Source organism: Platichthys flesus, chromosome 16, assembly GCF_949316205.1.
Source record: "Platichthys flesus chromosome 16, fPlaFle2.1, whole genome shotgun sequence".
In the NCBI taxonomy this organism is placed as follows: Eukaryota; Metazoa; Chordata; class Actinopteri; order Pleuronectiformes; family Pleuronectidae; genus Platichthys; species Platichthys flesus.
The window spans coordinates 14,141,696-14,156,646 of NC_084960.1; the positions used below are offsets into that span (position 1 = coordinate 14,141,696).

The 14,951-nt window shown below is 41.3% G+C and overlaps 1 protein-coding gene and 7 non-coding genes across 8 annotated transcripts in view; 1 reads left to right on the forward strand and 7 right to left on the reverse strand.

Moving 5' to 3' along the window:
- Positions 1-14,951, forward strand: part of gjc1 (gap junction protein gamma 1) — a 48,659-nt gene that overhangs the window by 20,854 nt on the left and 12,854 nt on the right. The gene's annotated exons all lie outside the window — the stretch shown is intronic.
- On the reverse strand, positions 5,190-5,261 carry trnac-gca (transfer RNA cysteine (anticodon GCA)). The gene has a single exon. It is a non-coding gene; the product is annotated as a tRNA-Cys (tRNA).
- On the reverse strand, positions 5,469-5,540 carry trnac-gca (transfer RNA cysteine (anticodon GCA)). Its single transcript has one exon. It is a non-coding gene; the product is annotated as a tRNA-Cys (tRNA).
- On the reverse strand, positions 5,748-5,819 carry trnac-gca (transfer RNA cysteine (anticodon GCA)). The gene has a single exon. It is a non-coding gene; the product is annotated as a tRNA-Cys (tRNA).
- Positions 6,244-6,315, reverse strand: trnac-gca (transfer RNA cysteine (anticodon GCA)). Its single transcript has one exon. It is a non-coding gene; the product is annotated as a tRNA-Cys (tRNA).
- trnac-gca (transfer RNA cysteine (anticodon GCA)) lies at positions 7,931-8,002 on the reverse strand. Its single transcript has one exon. It is a non-coding gene; the product is annotated as a tRNA-Cys (tRNA).
- Positions 8,232-8,303, reverse strand: trnac-gca (transfer RNA cysteine (anticodon GCA)). Its single transcript has one exon. It is a non-coding gene; the product is annotated as a tRNA-Cys (tRNA).
- On the reverse strand, positions 8,536-8,623 carry trnac-gca (transfer RNA cysteine (anticodon GCA)). The gene is given in 2 exon segments: positions 8,536-8,571; positions 8,588-8,623. It is a non-coding gene; the product is annotated as a tRNA-Cys (tRNA).

The window sequence follows — 14,951 nt, forward strand, 5'->3', positions numbered from 1 at the left end:
GTGAATGCAGCAGGCCCACAGACAGCTCAACCTCTTTTAGCTTAATGTCAGATTTTTTTTAAGTGATACATTAAACCAAACATGAAAGAGCGTCCCCCTCCAGAGAGTGCTGCAATTAAGATTTTTTTTCTTCACATAGAGCAAAAACCCTGAATTGGGATTTAAAAACATATGTCTATATATTTTTTTATCTAGATTTTTCATTATGATTATTTGAAGGGTTTCATTTCATATGATACAAAAGCATGGATGGAGGTTACATGCAACTAATGATGATTGCTATCAGGGTTGTTTAGTTTTATGTTTGCATTGTAATAACTCAATATATGACTTTACAATTTGGCTGCACTTAATTTCATTTTTAATTCCTCCTTGACTACATTTACTTGACAGATGCTTCAGAGGTTTGCAAAGCCTTATAAATGATCATGCATAGATCGTAATCTATATAAAACAAGATAAAAATGTATGCTCTGTATGTTTGACAGGAGATAAATGTGATGAGTATGATTTACATTAGTTTGCACTCACTTTAGCAACTTAGATTATTTAGAAATAAACCATGCACAATAATATGTGAAAATATATTACGTACAAATATCCGCTTGTTTGCTTAATTATTTACTTTATTTATTCCTGTATGTATTGGTATATATTACTCTTAACTGATGAGCAAAGAATTAGATATCAATTAGTAGGCATAAGATGTCACTTTCTAACAGGGGTCACTGAGAAATGAGGAAAAGGCAAAAGTTAAAAAAGATTAGAGCAACGCGATAAAATCCTGCTTAGAATTAATGTCACGTTTTACTACTTGCAATGTAAAAATCGAAATACTCCCTGAAGCATAATATTTCACACATTATAAATAGTATATTTAGCTGTATCGTATAACCACAAAATGATTTCAGCTAGTTTATTTTTATGGGATATGATGCCATAAAATGCACCAATATGCTTCCACTTCCAATATGCACACACACATTTAAACACACAGGGAGAAAGCATATATATTAAGTCCACCTTCATTCATCCTTCCCAAATTTTACGGCGTAAACATATAGCTGAATACATTTACGAGCCAACTGCGACATTAATACATATTTTGGACGTTATTCAAAGGAAGCCTCCTCACCTTAATCCGTCTTTCCCCTGCCCGGCGTGTTTCAGCTCCTGCGGTATTAAAGATATGCTGCCATAAATGAAGTCATCCCTAATCCCACATGTGCTGCACAGGCCCTGTGACGAACACTCATCAAGGTGAGAGTGCAGTCCGATTTTGAGGATATTATTAGCATGGTAATGGGGTTTTCGAAGACACAGAATGAGCGGGAGCACCACACACTGTGCATCCAGGTGTGGGATATTTAGCAGCAGCAGCAGCAGCCTCAGGAACAAATATGTCTGACAAGTGAACACACAATGTAATGAAAATCTGGCCGCTTCCCTGGAGATTGTGAATAATATGTTTTGGAATAACACACATGTACAGAAGTTTATGCACACGTGCTTGTTCGCGCGCGCACACACACACACACATTCATTTGATTACACAAACATAAACACACACTTTCTGAGGTCTACACAAATGTAAGCACACACAGTCAGAGGTTTACGTAAATACACATTCACACACAAACACACATACACGCACAGACACACACATAACCTCTGCCCTCCAAACCTGTCACCAAAGGCAAGAATGCTCTGCACACACATAGACACACACACACACACACACACACACGTCAAATATGCTCCATCCATGCCTGAAGACACAACAAGAATCCTGAGTCGCCCTCAGTCTGACTCACTCACAGGCACTTGCACATACACATTCCCACACACACAAACACACAAACACACAAAACCACACACACACACACTCACACACACACACACACACACACACAAAGATATACAGAAGTACAACCACAAAGCAGCTCTTTCCCTCAGAGCCCCTTGCTTTACCAATGCCCTTTAACCTGCGGTTGGGACAGATTTGACTTCCAATTCATCATCTATTGTACAGTTATTGTACAATCAAGTCAATACATTACACAAACACACACACCTTCACTCACACACAGACCCTCAGACCGCACCTCTCACTGCCGTCCCTCCCCCAGCTTCTTCCTCCCTCATCCTCCTCCTCCATCCCGCTCTAATGAGATTTTGCTGGTGAGCCGCAGCCTGAGGAGATGATAGGTGCATGCTACCATGTTAGTGGTTGTGTGTGTATGTGTGTGTGTGTGTTTGTGTGTGTGTGTGTCTTGGTATGCATGATTATATATGATAACGTACACATGCTCGCGGAGATGCCCAAGCGTCCGTTCACCTGAGGTAGCCTGTTTCCTCCGCACTAATTAGAGATGAGAATCTGAAGGCTGATGAGTCGAATGGTTCTTACGACACAGCCTGAGATGAAGTGAGGCTCAGTCTTGCTGGAGAACATGAATTATGAATGAATAATGTCAGTCCACAGCTTTACCAACTGGAAGAACATAATTAGCCTGATGTGTTCATTTAGCATTTACTGCAATAGGGTTTGGCAAATAATAAATGTACAAACTAGAGTGGCGGTCGGTAGAACGCATACGTCCGCCAACGCCCAACAGTTCCCTTGTGAAACCACAATGTTACATTCTTTTAATTTGAATGTATTTGCACCAGATTTTAATGGGTTCTTTCCTGACCCACATCCGTCCATGAAGTTTCATGGAAATGTGTCCAGTAGTTTTTGCATAATCCTGCTAATCAACAAAGAACCAAACGCAGATGAAAACATAACTCCTTTGGCCGAAGTAATAATCAATGATCAAGTAAGAAACGATTTATTACAAATGATCTTTGACTGTGTAAAAGAAAGAAGAAAATATTATGGGCGTGTGAGATGAAATGGAGATTTGTTGATATACAATTATTTCAGCTAAATCTTAATTTTCCCTCTGTCAACTTCAAGCTGTCAACATTGCAAAATACAAGAAAAGCTCCATGATGGCTAATAAAAAGTTACAAACCTTTATCAATAATCACTCAACACATTATTATGGAACAGATCAAGGTTGTGGAGAATATTGTTTCACTACTCATAAACAGATACAGCAGTCAAATATTAGAAATAAAACGATGCCACCATCTCCACGTAAAGTGATATTATCTTTTCACTGTAAGTTTGTGAAAACCTGTAAATCCCCTTTCATCTGGTTCCTTCAGCTTGTCTCTATATATTAAGCTATACTTTGAAGAAAACTGTATTTACCAATGAATAGAATGACTTTTCAGTAGATAAATACAAACGTGGTTAACGTTCCACTGGGATGGTTGTGTATAATGTGTTTCATCAACACACCAGTAGTTGAAGAAAGGAAGTACTTTATCTGCAGCCAAGTGTGAGCCATAAACACGCAGGCCTGACCATCTTTTAGATTACAGTAAGGTGGTGGCTCCTCTAATCATGTTTTGTGGAGAAACATATTGAATATAAATGTGCATTATAGATCTTCTAGGGTTTAATAATCCGTGGCTGCATCCTCTAAAATCTCCCCACGGAGCTGTGTAAGCTCCTAGATGCTCCTGTCCCTCGGTTTTCACATGCTGCACAGCTCGGTCACACATGTAATGTTTATGTTGGTCATAAACACGAGCGAGGGACCTGTGGATCTGCAGTTAAATGCTCTACCATTGACCTACACCCCTTTTATACTACCCTGGAACATCCGTCCTTTATCACCTCCAACAAGGACGTTAGGTCTTCATCTGCGTTTGTTTGTTTGTCTGTAAATAAGCAGGGTTAGGGATCAAAGTACATTTTTCTCACTTTCTTTATCATTATGAGATTTTTCCATCATTCTCATTGAGTTATAACTCATAGATCTTGATGAAAAACTTCAGACATACTTATGAGTGTGTACAATTTCGTGCAGATCCAAATAAAAATCATATGTATTTAAATGTGGCTTCATATTGGGGCTGTTGATCTTCGGTGGAGGTACACAAGCTCTTCTGAGTTTTTAATACCTTCAATGTCTTGTGACGCACTGACTCCAAATCATATCAGATGTTATTACTACCCCAGACATAAAGGACAAATCTCCATTATTAGATTTTAGCAAGTCCTCTATCTAATATGAACCTTACTATTTAATAAAGACATCATTTTTCAAATAGCTTCCATGTGATATGACCCACTGACTCCAAACAAACACAGCTCATAGTAGGTTATGAATATTATTATTTAAAAAAGCATGGTGAGGTGTAAGTCTTGTCAGAGGGATGCGTTCAGAGTGCCCTTCTACTTTTGGCTCTGTTCCATGCGGACACACACACCAACAAGGCCTTAGCTCAGCACCACAACAAACACACACACAAACATTTGCCTTCACTCTGAACTGCACACCGTCAGACTGTGTGTGTTTATGCCAGGGACTCAGATAGGCTGCTCATGTTTGTGTAGGACCATGAATCTTTGCCTGTGGACGCCTCCGTTCTCCCTGTGTTAATTAAATTTTGCTCCCTGGTGATTACCGACAAAAGTCAACAAGGATTTACTGTTCCAGAGGATATTCCTCACGGTCAACAGGGGAGATAAAGAGTTGAAGCACTGTTGTGCATAACATGGAGATAAATTTACCTAAGTCACACACTTTTTATTGTTTCTAATTATTTACTGAAGTCACCAGTAAACAAATGAGATAAAAAATGTTTGCTGTTATTCTTTCATGTTTGTTAATAGATGCCCAGCAAGAAGATTTCTCAGTGGTAGAGCATTTGACTTCAGATAAACAGGTCCCCTGCAGTTCAACTCTGGGTGCCCCCTGCAGGAAACCAATTACTAAATACATTACATTTAACCTTTTTAGGCACTATTTCTGCCAATGTACAGTGATACAGCTTCTCTACACTGAGTTTGTACTCAGTGTACTGCTGTTGTATTATTATGTAACATCTCAGCAGCCTCAGGTGTCAAACACTGTGCACCAGTGAGTCCTGAGAGTCTGCAAATGGTATAGAATGATCTAGCGTTGTAGGCTACAGCTTAATAAAGCTAAACATCATAAACAGTTCATATGATTTAAAAATCCAGCATCATTAATTTGAGTTTTCCAGCATATCTCCTTGCAACAAATGAGTAATGTGGTGCATGGATATACATTTTTGGTGTTGTATAGACTTTATCTTTCACTTAAAGGGGGCACCCAGATTTGAACTGGGGACCTCTTGATCTGCAGTCAAATGCTCTACCACTGAGCTATACCCCCTGTTCTTTATGATGCTGCAAAAGGTATAGAATGATCTAGCGTTGTAGGCTGCAGCTTAATAAAGCTAAACATCATAAACAGTTCGTATGATTTAAAAATCCAGCATCATTAATCCGAGTTTTCCAGCATATCTCCTTGCAACATAGGAGTAAGGTGGCGCATGGATATACATTTTTGGTGTTGTATAGGCTTTTATCTTTCACTTAAAGGGGGCACCCAGAGTTGAACTGGGGACCTCTTGATCTGCAGTCAAATGCTCTACCACTGAGCTATACCCCCTGTTCTTTATGATGCTGCAAAAGGTATAGAACGATCTAGCGTTGTAGGCTACAGCTTAATAAAGCTAAACATCATAAACAGTTCATATGATTTAAAAATGCAGCATCATTAATCTGAGTTTTCCAGCATATCTCCTTGCAACATAGGAGTAAGGTGTCGCATGGACATACATTTTTGGTGTTGTATAGACTTTTATCTTTCACTTAAAGGGGGCACCCAGAGTTGAGCTGGGGACCTCTTGATCTGCAGTCAAATGCTCTACCACTGAGCTATACCCCCTGCATGACACCTATCAGCATGTCTGTGTGTGAAACACATTGAATAATATGGCAGACAATGAATCGTCTCTTCTCTCTCTGAAGCATTTAAAGGGATAGTTCACAGAAAAATGAAAATTCCCTCGTTATCTACTCACCACAATGCCGATGGAGGGGTGGGTGAAGTGTTGAGTCCACAAAACGCTTAAAGATTTACTAGGGTAAACAGCGCTGCAGCCAAACTCAACACAATTGAAATAACTGGGGACCACTACTTCATATGTAAGAACAACAGAAAATACCTCCATACTGCTCCTGTGGTGTCATCAAGCCCCGATATTTAAATTTGATTGAGTTCTCCATAATACTTCAATGCTACAAATAAATAAAAAGGTGTAAGTAATGATATTTGTGGTGTTACTTTGGTATCTGCCAGTTTTATTTAGAGGGGGCACCCAGAGTTGAACTGAGGACCTCTTGATCTGCAGTCAAATGCTCTACCACTGAGCTATACCCCCTGTTCTTCTCTCACTCATCGTCATCCGCTTATCGGGGGTCGGGTCGCGGGGGGAGCAGCTCAAGCAGGGGGCCCCAGACTTCCATTTCCCGGGCCACATTGACCAGCTCTGACGGGGGGATCCCGAGGCGTTCCCAGGCCAGTGTTGAGATATAATCTCTCCACCTAGTCCTGGGTCTTCCCCGAGGTCTCCTCCCACTGGACGTGCCTGAAAAACCTCCCAAGGGAGGCGCCCAGTGGGCATCCTTACCAGATGCCCGAACCACCTCAGCTGACTCCTTTCTAAGTAAAGGAGCAGCGGCTCTAATCCGAGTTCCTCACGGATGACTGAGCTTCTCACCCTATCCCTAAGGGAGACGCCAGCCACCCTTCTGAGAAAACTCATCTCGGCCGCTTGTACCCGCGATCTCGTCCTTTCGGTCATCACCCAGCCCTCATGACCATAGGTGAGGATAGGAACGAAGATCGACCGGTAGATCGAGAGCTTTGCCTTGCGGCTCAGCTCTCTTTTCGTTACAACGGTGCGTTAAAGCAAACGCAATACCGCCCCCGCTGCTCCGATTCTCCGGCCAATCTCACGCTCTATAGTACCCTCACTCGCGAACAAGACCCCGAGGTACTTGAACTCCTTCACTTGGGCTAAGGACTCATTTCCTACCCGGAGTAAGCAATCCATCGGTTTCCTGCTAAGAGTCATGGCCTCAGATTTAGCGGTGCTGATCCTCATCCCAGCCGCTTCACACTCGGCCACCAGCCGATCCAGTGAGTGCTGAAGGTCACAAGCCGATGATCCAATGAGGACCACATCATCCGCAAAAAGCAGTGACGAGATCCTCAGACCACCGAACTGCAACCCCTCCCCACCACGACTACGCCTCGATATCCTGTCCATGTATATCACAAACAGGATTGGTGACAAGGCGCAGCCCTGGCAGAGACTAGCACCCACTGAGAACAAAACTGACTGGCTGCCGAGGACCCGAACACAGCTCTCGCTTTGGGAGTACAGAGATTTGATGGCCCTGAGGAGAGACCCCCTTACCCCATACTCCCGCAGCACCTCCCACAGTTTCTCCCGGGGGACCCGGTCATACGCCTTCTCCAGATCCACAAAACACAAGTGGACCGGATGGGCATACTCCAAGGCCCCCTTCAGGATCCTTGCGAGAGTGAAGAGCTGGTCCGTAGTTCCACGTCCGGGGCGAAAACCGCATTGTTCCTCTTCAATCTGAGGTTCGACGATCAGCCGAACCCTCCTTTCCAGCACCTTGGAGTAGACTTTACCAGGGAGGCTGAGAAGTGTGATACCCCGGTAATTGGTACACACTCTCTGGTCCCCCTTTTTGAACAGGGGAACCACCACCCCGGTTTGCCACTCCTTTGGCACTGTACCCGACCCCTGTTCTTTAGGATAATGCAAATAGTATTGAGTGATCTGGTATTGTATAGGCTAAATAAAGCTGGATTAATCTAAATATAGCTAAATACCATAATTAATTCATGATATATAAAGTGATGACCATTCATTTGATTGAGTTCTTCATAATACAAATAAATAAAGAGGAGTAAGTAATGATATTTGTGGTGTTACTTTGGTATCTGCCAGTTTTATTTAGAGGGGGCACCCAGAGTTGAACTGAGGACCTCTTGATCTGCAGTCAAATGCTCTACCACTGAGCTATACCCCCTGTTCTTTAGGATAATGCAAATAGTATTGAGTGATCTGGTATTGTATAGGCTAAATAAAGCTGGATAAATCTAAATATAGTTAACTACCATAATTAATTCACATGATATATAAAGTGATTACCATTCATTTGATTGAGTTTTACATAATACTTCAATGCTACAAATAAATGAAGAGGTGTGAGTAATGATATTTGTGGTGTTACTTTGGTATCTGCCAGTTTTATTTAGAGGGGGCACCCAGAGTTGAACTGAGGACCTCTTGATCTGCAGTCAAATGCTCTACCGCTGAGCTATACCCCCTGGATGCCGCTTTTCAGCATGTCTGTGTATACACATTGAACAATATGGCAGATGATGATTCACCTCTTCTCTCTCTGAAGCATCTAATAGTATATCGTCGTGCCTTTGAAAACATTATTTTGATCCACATGCAGAGAAAGAGCTTTTTTGACGTTTAGTGTATAAATCCTATTATATAAAGCTAGCTCCTGATTATGAATGGAAATTTTCATTCTTTTCAAATTGCTTTTATAGGGGGCACCCAGAGTTGAACTGGGGACTTCTTGATCTGCGGACCTCTTGATCTGCAGTCAAATGCTCTACCACTGAGCAATACCCCCTGTTCTTTATGATGCTGCAAAAGGTAAAGAGTGATCTGGCGTTGTAGGCTACAGCTTAATAAAGTTATTAATACAGCTTAATAAAGTTAACCTTTGACATAAACTTTTTTAACAATTGTTCTTGACAATATCTCATTGCTACACACAACTAACACTTTTCAGGAATAGATATATTTGGTTTTATACACTATCATTTTCTTTTTTTGTGAGAGGGGGCACCCAGAGTTGAGAGATGAGATCTGCAGTCAAATGCTTCACCACTGAGCTATACCCCCTGAGCTATATTATGTGCAAAAAGTGTAAACTTATCTGGCTTTGTATAGGCTAAATGAAACTAAATAAAGCATACCATAAACAATGCACACTATATATAGCGTGGCACACTGATGAACAAACAAACCATTCAACCATCACATGCTTATATAAATACTCCCGCTCAGCACAAATTAATGTCCACCAGCATGAAAAAAGCAAAGTATGAAGTGGACATGTCACTACAAAGGCTACTGTATCATTATATGACTTCAACTTTAAACAACAGCCGTTTGATATGTGAGGGAACCTACTGATCTACAGTGTTATTTTTTCACTGAGTCTGTTATGCGCGCGCACTGAACAAAAACATTCATACTGTCGCTGTGTAAACACGAGAGACAGCGGAGGCAGCCAGAAGTGAAGAGGGAACCTCCTGACCCGCTGTCAAATGTTTAGCCAATGAGTTTCACCAGCGGTCGGGATGTGTGTTTTAATTCTTGGCTCATCTGTTCCAGTGGGGGCCTCTAACGCAGCCTTGAGAATGTTGTTGTTCTTTTAAAGGAGACGATGATGTCAGTGTTTCTGTCCTCTAGTGTGTTGTGTAGGTTTTTAGTTATTGTAAAAGATCTGCATAGAACATTCCCAGTAAATGGAATTCATCACGCCCACAGCTCTTGAAACACCTCCTCAGCAGTCGGGCCGATACTCCCGCATTATTGTGATCACATTTGCTTAATGCATGTCGAGCAGCTGACCCGCAGCCTAACAGAGCGAGGTAAAGCAAGAGAGGAGGCCAACATTTCTTACATGTGCTGGAAGAAGTTGACCAATAGCAACAGTGTGGTTCTCGCGGCCGATCACATTAGGCTGAGCTTGATCGAGAGGGGGTCCTTGAAGAGACAGGCTGAAAACAAGTCTTTTTCTCACAATTTATCATGAAATGCCTCACACTTCAGTAACATATCAATTTTATATTGGCTGATAGTAAAATGTTTACATCACATTCGTAGTCTACAGAAACATCTACTCTCTATGAAAATTATGTAGAGTCAAGAGGTTTGGTTCGGTCCCATTGGTCCTTTTGTTTTTTCTCACATGATGTCGAAGCAGGATGTTCAGAAAGGACACAACACTGAGTAAAGTTAAGTATGGGAAAGTATTTTGAGTTCAGTCAGTAAACTTCCTGCTTCTAATCTTGGAAATTCCTGACCACCCGAACACACCATATGGTCTTCTTCTTTTCCCTGGACGTTACACTTAAACTTTAAGTCCTCGTTTCATGATGACACTGCTGTGTCGGGCTTAAACGCACATCAGTCGCCACTCGTCAGTGCACAGCTCTGAAATAGAGAGATTTCTGAGTGGAGCCATATTGTAAATAAAAAAAAACTGACAAGAATACAAGTGGAAAATCTGTCACTCAAACATCTTCTTTAACCGCTTTGATGTTTACATGGATGATACACTGTCAAATGAGCCAAATTATCTTGGCTTATGCAGACGGCCTGAAGGATTATGGGAGTTTAGCAACAACCGATCTCCTCTATCCATCTCTTAGCAGTGTGACTCATGACTCAATGATGTAAACATACACAGTTTACAAGTATATTTACTCAGAAAATTACTTTTTTAGAAACAAGACATAGCTTTTTTCGATCCAAAATACTTATCTGCATTATGCTATTTGTATGTATTTCTTTTAATTCTGTATTTACCTGATGACATGTATTTCTGCACTTTACCCTGAGCAGCATAGTGTTTTCCTACCCTCATATGGATTTTCACCAAACTTGGGAATATTAGGGTCAAGGTCAACTTATATATTCAGTTAAAAAATGTTTGTGCAAATAATACGGCCTTTGATTGATTTGCATTGCTCCTCCCATGTAGTCCTAGCGCACATAATGTTGTGCAGCATGAATGAAGGCCGAGATTTATGCACTGAAGTCTGAACAAGTTGTTTTGTACATGAGAGGATATAAGACCTCGGTTTAGCTATGTGCCAAAATACAAATCGGTAAAACTCTATATTTGTATATTTTACCTTTTTATCTCCGACAATCTGGGAACAGCTCAACGACATTGTCTTTCATTTTTAATGCTTGAAGACAGATACAGAGTTTATCTCACCAACTGGCACTGCATTATTAACGCTGGTCGCTGTCAAGCTGGTCTTGTTTGTAAGGGAGCCAGCCGATCGTCCCCGTGTGTGCACCACAGACAGCAGATATGAATCGTCTCTCTCACGTTGGACTCAAGGCACCAAGCATCATGATTATAAGGTGGCACTTTATAGCTACTGCAATATTGGTTATGTAAAGTAGTTGTCTTAACTATTCATCATAAATTTAAGCAGTGAAACGCTCACGTGTTCTCTGCATGGATGAGTGACGAGACGATCGGCCCCTGGGCAAAGACTTGTCTCTATTTCAAGAGGTGAAGCAGAACGCTGAGATTCACTAAAGCAGAAAAATGACTCAGCGATGCCGTTTTCGGTTATTTTGCATCTTGGTTGTCATTTCATTGACTTTCAGACCAACACATATTAAACGTCTCATTAAGAGGCTCTGACCCAGGAGCCCCCTGACTCTTTTAGGGCCCCCTCTGCCCTGTACACTAGTACTGACATAGTTATAACAACAGGAAGTGAGACCAACAGAAAGCCAAATGTTGTTCTTAAGATTAATACTTCTTTTAATTATGATCTTTCTGGAGCTTGGTCACTTCCCACAATGTAATGTGAGAGCATAATATACTATATATTGACTGTTAGAAGTTGATTGTGTTTAAAATAATTTCGAGTTTGAAAGGTTTTCATTTTGTTTTCATTTCCCCAGACTGTTTAGAAAGAATTTGTAGTGTGATTTGGGGAGTCGGTGAGAGACGAGAGCTGTTTTTGCTGAAGTGATAGTGTGGACAATCTCACACAGATTTCTATACAATGTTACTTAATAAGTGAAATAGTGTGTATTTTGGGTTTGGACAGGAAGCGGGGGCATTTTAATCTGCTGTCAAACTCTCACAGCCGAGACAAAAGCCTTTTGTTGAATTGACTGTGAATAACTGCCACCATTCCTCCTTAGAATGTGTGTGTTTGTGTGGGCTTGTTTGTTTGTTAATGTTTTTTTCCGATGGTTTTGAATGATCATTAACATCATTGTCGTCAACACCAACATTGACACCATCATCACATCTGCAGTAGTTGCCCATAAAAAATAATATAGCTGAAAAAAATCTCCCCATAAAAGTGCTCCCAGAAGAAGAAGAAGATGATAACGTCAAATGATTCAAGGTTATTACCAAGATGACGTCTCCAAAAAAAACATTCCACTGCTTATCGACTTCACATTAATGGGGGGAAAAGCTGGACATTAAAGGAAAACACATTTTAACATAAACTGTGACTTTGACTTTGAGCGACATGATATGAATTTAAAGAGGATTTACGCTCAGCACACAATCTGTGAAATTTGGTGATAGCAATTGGTCCGCTCAGAGGAGCGAGATAAGAAAAGAGACGGAGATTGAGCGCATGCAGTCGTAATTTGAGCCACAACCGCTCGTATGTGGATTTGGACAATATCAAACCGACATCTTTTATTGTTTGTAGCGCGGCGTGATTATGACTCCAAGAGAGGCATTAGGGAGGCAGTGGAGTGATGGAGTGAGGAGGGCACGAGGAGGCTGAGAGCGATGCAGAGGATAACGATGGCTCCGTCTTCCTGCAGGCAGAGGCTACGGCATGTGTGGCTGGCATAAAACATTCAGAATAGCCAGGGTCAGCTGATTATTAGGATATTTCCCAACTTTTTATCTCAGAGCTCAGTGTCCCTTCATGACTTGTTCAACTTTTCCAAAGTAGCGTTGGTGTTTCTTTTTCCAAGTTGGCAGCTCGTTGGGCTCCTTTTCTCGGAGCCCCAAATCCTCTGGCATTCGTAACAGGCAGCCTGTTGGGCATCAATTATTTGTTATAGTTTGTCACAACGGACTTGGTATGAAACACATTGCCAGTTCTCTTTAAACGATACGGAAATTAGAGCAGAAGTAATACTGGATTTTTTTATGCAAACATACTGAATAAAGAAATAAACACGTAACTTAACTTGATGAGGATCCAATCAATTTATTGATGATTTATTTAAAAAAAAACAGAGACCAAGTTTTTTTCTGATCAATATATATTACAACCGAACTGAGGGTGTTTTTCAAACCTTTCCTAGACTTTTCTCTTTTCATTTGAGTTGGCAATAAATAAAATGTCAGTGATTCAAGGAAGTTATTCCAGTTTATCCTGAGGGAGGATATAATTATCTGTATCAAATTTTATGGCAAAACATCCAACAGTTGTTGTTCAGATCAACGTCTTTAGGATACATCCTCCGGGGATAAAATACATCTGTGCAAACCATCTTTGCAAACCATCCAATGGATTGATTAATAATGAAAAAGTGATAGCTGACTGAAGGACTGATATTTCACAGACATTTGTAAAGTGCTCTCTTGGCAAGAGACAGTGCCATTTAACTATCGCAAACAGTTGCCTTTTCTGTCCTGCAACCTCTAGTTACTTATTGGCAGAAACAAGCCACTATTAATATGTTGGACATAATCTCTTATTGGTCTTTCATTGCTGCACATTTATTTATTTTGTGTATATTTTATCTTTTTTTTTTCATTATTGCCTCCACTTAATGGATTAGCACTAAACTGTGTGAAAGGATGGAGGTAGGAGTCAAGGACGCACCCATTGCAGGTCTGGGGCCAGAATTATTTTTCCCTTTGTTTAACATTATGAGATAGGACTGATATCTATGAGTGTGGGAAATTTGGTGCAGCTTGATTGACTTTAAGGGAACTGATGCTTCTTGTTGGAGGGATGCTATGTAATAATTTTTTCAAATTTCTATTACAGCATATAAATCTATTTTACTCTTTTTAATTGTCAGCATTTGTCTTATCAGTCAAATGTAAAACACTTTCAACTACAATAACCTGTATGAAGGATGCTTTACACATAAAGTTGAATAGGTTGATTTGCAGTGAATAAACTTAAAGATATTTCTTTAGGGTCTCCCATCTCCATGTAGTACATGTGGCCCTTTTAAATTCATAAATTTAAGACACATTATTATAATGGCCAGATTTCTAAATGCTGCTCTTACCCTCTCCTGAGAGCCTCACCCTGTCCGGCTCCTCGCTGGTGGCCAGAGGGTTTAGGATCATTTACATCCAAACACAATCCATTTCCCCCCCATCCTATTACTGTCTGTCAACCCCGGGCTTCCCCTCCCTCCTCCCCTCCAAGGGGTATTAAAAACCCCACCACCACCACCACCACCTCCTCCTCATCCTCATCGTGAGCACAAATAATACAAACACACACCCATCCATCCCCACCCCCAACCGTGACCCATTTTGCAGGGGGGTGGGGGGGTGGATGATGGGGTAAGTGAGGACCATTGTGAGCACCGAGGGGAGAGAGGAGCAAGATGCTCTGCCTCCCTCATCCCCCTGCCTTTCAGGAAGAGCTCACACTTGGTTGAGCACACACACTGAGGGTCTTCGCGAGAGATCGGCCACGAAGAAGCGTTTTTTTTTGTTTTCAGTTTTTTTGTTGTTGTCTGGATGCCGCTGCCGATTTCAGGTCAGGGCTTTTTGATATCAGCCGAGGTTAACGGGCATGTAAAGGAGGGTAAGTGAGACGAGCAGACAGAGATGAGGGGCCTCAGGCTGGGATACAAAGGACACCTGGCACCTGGGAGAGAAGGAGTGAAGTGAGTACGCTGCTTCATCACGTTGCTCTGCAGCTTGTGTTCGGTTTGTTTGGGATTGTGTTTTTGTACTAGTAATTTGAGCGCGACTGAAAGTGATGTCAAAGAAAATTATCTGATCAGGGGATTCAGGAAGTCACAGATATTTACCAGGTCTCAGGAGAAGTTATATCTCTAACTCTAAACAGTAGTTACTTTTTTCCTGCATGATGCTGAGCAAAAAAGCACAGATGCACACAGGGAGGCTGCTCCTGCCTCAGAGAATCTCCTCGTAACATATGGAACCAGTTCAGCGTTACGTT